This window comes from Eutrema salsugineum, unplaced genomic scaffold (assembly GCF_000478725.1).
Source record: "Eutrema salsugineum unplaced genomic scaffold, Eutsalg1_0 scaffold_4, whole genome shotgun sequence".
NCBI lineage: Eukaryota > Viridiplantae > Streptophyta > Magnoliopsida > Brassicales > Brassicaceae > Eutrema > Eutrema salsugineum.
Genome location: NW_006256686.1, coordinates 14,346,231 through 14,351,407, shown reverse-complemented (window position 1 = coordinate 14,351,407; position 5,177 = coordinate 14,346,231). Strand labels below are relative to the sequence as shown.

The 5,177-nt window shown below is 42.3% G+C and overlaps 1 non-coding gene across 1 annotated transcript; it reads left to right on the top strand.

Annotated features, from left to right (window-relative positions):
• The first annotated feature begins 3,711 nt into the window (after positions 1 to 3,711).
• LOC112084734 lies at positions 3,712 to 3,818 on the top strand. Its single transcript, XR_002898395.1, has one exon. It is a non-coding gene; the product is annotated as a small nucleolar RNA R71 (small nucleolar RNA).
• Positions 3,819 to 5,177: the final 1,359 nt, after the last annotated feature.

Sequence of the window (5,177 nt, the reverse complement as noted above, 5' to 3'; positions counted from 1 at the left end):
TAGTTTTCCACACTTAGAAATCAGAGAAATTCTAGAGTGAGAAAGTAGAGAGAGAAAGAGGGAAATGGTGAGTATTTCAGGTAGGAGTTAGCTAGCGGGGAATGGTAGCGCGGTGCTGGCTCAGCGGACGGTCGGTAAGCCGTAGAGTAAACCTTTTTCTGTTTAGATCTTGTCCTAGTTATTCATTAGGTCTATATGGTTATAGATCTAAGGGAATCTCGGAGTTAGGAGCAAGAGAGGTTAAGATCGGAGCGGGATCTGCGTTAAAGGGTGAGTTCCGGTAGATAGGAACTAATGGTTTTGTGCAGGGAACCATGGATCGGTCCAGGTAGGACTGCGATCCACGGTTAAAAGTAGATTGCGTGATTGTGTGCTAGGTATTATTCTGTTTGTAGGTTGTGAGCGATCCCGTGTTGTCCGGTGACTCACGTGTGATCCTACTTCCGAAATACGAGAGTTAGTGGTATTGCCGGTTTGCAACCACCACTTCTCTGTTTTTGCGTGTTGTGTGACATTGTGTGTTGATGTGTGGCTTAGTGTTAGACTTAATTACGAGATCTGGGATAGAGTCTCGTTTTGATAATTAAGTCGCGAAAACACTTAGCCTTTGAACGAATTTAGTAATGGTCCGTCGTGAGGGGACTATGGTCACCACGGGCCGTTGGCTTTGTTAAAAAAAAAACTGGAAAGGTCATGAGGGGATTCAGGAAGGAACCCCTATGGATCTATGTGTGTTTTGCGTAAAACCACAGTGGAGATTCAGTGAGGAATCTGTGGTTTGTTTGTTTGTTGCGTAAACCACGAAAAAAGTTAGTGGAACCTTGTGGTGTGTTAGGACACAAGCCCAGAGACTCGGAGGGATACTTGGGTCGCTCCCATGGCCGAGTGCTGCATGACGATGCGGCCCGACTGGTCGAGTGAAAGACCGCGAAGTCGGAAGCGAATCCGGTTCATGTGCCTGAGTGGCTATGAATGTGCGGGAGGTTCGTCGGGCTAGAAGGTGTCATAGAAATCGTGCAGTAAGGCACGTAGGTTGTAGGGATCCTGTACGGTCGTTTATGTGTGTTGAGTTGTGTTTAGCTTCCGCATGTGCATACGATGATTGTTGCTTGATGTTGAGTGTGATTGCGTGATGATTGCATTGAACTGTTTGTGTGCATGTTGAGTGTTCATTGCTTTCATATAATTGTTGAGCTTCGGCTATTTTGGGGTTGGGTCGGGGTGACTAACTGTAGACGGGTTCGTGGGACGCTAGGCCGCCGGAGTAGTTTGACGTTGTGAGTGTAAGCATAATAGATTGTATTATGTAAGACTATTTTGACTTGAGCTCAATTATATGATTTTTGGTAACCGTTTGTAAGCATACTTTATTAAGTATTAATAAAAGAGAGTTTTTATGGAACTCCTCGCTTTTCCTGATATTAGACCTTGTCTGGGTCGAAACAACTTAAGACCGGGAACGGGTTGAAAAGCCTTAGGCCTTGGTCGAGAGGCATGGTATCGGTCGCGGTCTAGCCAAGACGGTATGGGACATTTTGGTCGGATTGTCTCTGTTATCATTCTGTAGCACTCTGGGTTCTTTCTATTCATAGATCGAATCGGGGGTGTTACACCATCTCTCTAGGTTAATAGTAGACTCTGAAGTCCCTCTTAATGACAGTCTTCCTGAGGAATCACTGATGGTGCTCCACTCTTATTTGGAGTTTGAAGAAGTGGATAGCATCCAAGAAAAGAGAATGCCCTGGTTTGCTGATATTGTGAACTTTCTTGCTTGTGGAGTGGAACCACCTGAACTTGATGCTTACCACAGGAAGAAGTTCTTCGGAGATGTCCAAAGATACCATTGGGATGAGCCCTACTTGGATGTCCTGAACAAAGATCAGCTGTATAGAAGGTGTCTTGCTGAGGAAGAGATGCAACCTTTGTTGCAAGAGTGTCATGGTTCAGCTTTTGGGGGTCACATGGGAGCATTCAAGACTGTAGCCAAGGTTCTTCAGAGTGGGTTTTGGTGGCCTACAATGTTCAAGGATGCTCAGCTGGTTGTTTCATCATGTAATGCCTGTCAGAGGCATAGGAACATTTCAAAGAGGAGTGAGATGCCTCAAAACCCAATACTAGAGGTTGAGATCTTTGATTGCTGGGGAGTTGACTTTATGGGGCCTTTCATATCATCTTATGGGAATCAGTACATACTAGTTGCTGTGGACTATGTGTCCGAGTGGGTTGAGGCCATTGCTTCCCCTACCAATGATTCCAAGGTAGTGGTGAAGTTGTCAAGAACATTATCTTCCCAAGATTTGGAGTACCCAGGGTTGTTATTTCTGATGGAGGATCTCATTTTGTGAACAAGACCTTGGAAGAATTACTGAGAAACCATGGAGTGAAACACAAGGTAGCTAGTCCTTATCATCCTCAAACTAGTGGCCAGGTTGAAGTATCTAATAGACAGATTAAGGCCATTCTTGAGAGGACTGTTAGCTCAAGCAGAAAAGATTGGAGCAAAAGGCTAGATGATGCATTGTGATGCTTAAGACTCTTGATCCCTAGTCTCTCCACCATGTCTAAAGACATTACACTGATGCTTGATCCAGAATCACACAAAGCATTGTCCACTTTCAAATTTCCAAGAGAGCATGAGATGGAGAACTTTCCTGGGTTGCCTAGCTTGGGAATAGATTTGGGTTTCACCCTTGTTGAGCCAGTGCTAGAGACTCCATCAGATGTCCTTCCTTGAACTATTCTCTGATCCTTTCCTTCAGCAATCTCAGAATCATTCTTTTTCATATCAAAACAAGCTGCCTCCCCACCTTCTTTCTCAATGTCCTCATTGAGATCACAGAACAGGAAGTCAAACTCCTCTATGATGGCGTCCTCATCATCTTGTGTTAGGCACTTTTCACTTGAGACATTGCCATGGAGAAGATTCTCAATTTCTTGGACAGCAGCATGATTCTCATCATTTGAGAGGATAACATTGCAGTATTCTGTTGGATGTGCTACTGATGTCCCTGGTAAAGATCTTTGAGCTTGAGAACTGCAGTGGCCCTTGTTGTTCTCTAGAGTCTTGACTTGGAAGCCAAGGTTGAAAGCTGAGATAGAAGATCAGAATAGCTGCAATCCACCTTGTTGTTAATCTCTGCCATTTTCTTGTTAAAGCCCATGGCACCACTTGCTTGACCTTTGAGGATTTCCTGGAGCAGGTTCTGCACTTCTTGATCCTTATTCTCTGAGTTCTGTTGGAGACTTTGTTGTTGGGGAAGGACAAAACCTTGTTGTTGAGTGTTTTGAGGATAGAAGTTCTGGTTTGGGGGATTCTTGTAGTAGGTAAAGCCCTTTTGGTAACCTTGTTGGCCACCTACAAAGTTCACCTCAGTTGTGATGTCTTCCCTTTGAAATGTGTCTTGAAACACATGATTCACATCTCTAACAAAGTTGGCTGACTGATGAGAAGCTAAAAGAAGTGTGTCTAGCTTCTCATTGAGAGACTTGATGTCTTTCCTTGTCCTTTCCTCTTCAGCACTCACAGCTCCTCTTGAATTCCTTTCAAAGTCTGATCCATAAAGCTCATCACTCTGAGCTACATTCTCCACTAGGGTCATGGCATCATTGACTTCCTTGGTCATGAAATTACCATTTGAAGCTGTGTCCAAGAGAAGTCTGACCTTTGGTAAAGTACCTCTGTAGAAGGTACTTAGCAGCTGACAATCTGAGAATACATGGTGAGGGCATTGCATGGTATACCCTCTAAATCTTTCCCAAGCCTCACAAAATGATTCATGGTTCTTCTGAATGAAACTTGAGATTTCATTTCTTAACCTTGCTGTTCTTGATGAAGAGAAAAACTTGGTTAGAAATGCTCTTTTGCATTGCTCCCAAGTTGTGACTGATCCTTGAGGTAGAGACTTTTCCCACTGATGAGCTTTGTCTCCTAGAGAAAAAGGAAATAGCCTCAACTTGAAACTGTCCTCACTCACTCCATTCATCTTAGTTAGATCACAAACTCTATCAAAGTTGTCAATGTGATCTAAAGGGTCTTCTAATGCCAAGCCATGGAACCTGTTTGATTGCACCATGTTGATCAGGCCAGATTTGATCTCAAAATCGTTTTCAGGTGTTGGGGCTTGAATCCCATGTCTTTGACCCTGAGCATTGGCCTCATCACCAGCTCCCACAACTTGTCTTGGACGTGGAGGCGGTGGCTCTTCTTGATTCTGGTGGTTTCCATTACCACCATGAGCCTGTTGCCCTTGATCCATACCCAACCTCTCAATGTGCTCAGCTCTTTCTCGTTGTCTCCTTGCTTGACTTCTGGTGTTCATACACCTGAAAACAAAGACAGCACTTGAAAGGTAATCAGTAAAACAAAAGAAAATGACTTGATCTCAAGAAGATCCAAAGTCCTAATGCTAGAATGAACTCTCCAATTGGCAACGGCGCCAAATTGATAGTAGGAATTTTTCAATCCTTGATCAATTCCTCAACTACTCATGTCATTGTAGCACTTGAGGTATCAATCCAAATGGAGAGATTCTAGACACTAAGACTATGAGGATCAATTCTTAATCCAAGTCTAACTAAACAGATGAGTTGGTAACCAAGATTATCTAAAAGCATATAACAGAACAAGCAAGAACAAACAGTAATTAAGAATTAAACAAGCAAGAGAAACTAAACAAACACTCAAATTAAAATAAAAAGAAAGCTAAACCTCTAGATGTGATCATTGATCAGGGTGCTTTAAATGTGAATTCATGATGCTAAGCAAACAATGCAACACTTGCAAATCTTTAGTCTAGACTTCCAATTCAGATTAATTCATTCTCATGACAGAAATCCCTTTGTTAATTACAAATTCAAGACTGATTCCCATTAGATGAATAAACAATCAACAAGCATAAGGGTCCAAGTCTAAAATGACCAGACAGCCTCTTTGTGCATCAAAATAAGAGCTAAGAAAGACTGAATCTTATACAGAAAGATAAAGCAAGCATCACATGATCTCAAATTCCAATTAACTTAGAACTCTAATCTAGATTAATCCTCTCATGAAGGCACTAACCTCTACACTAATCCATTTTCAAACCAAATGATCATTTGTGAAATATGAATCAATGAGCATTAAGAAACAGTTCTAATATGTCATTCATGCATTTAATAATCATTCCCATGACATTAAT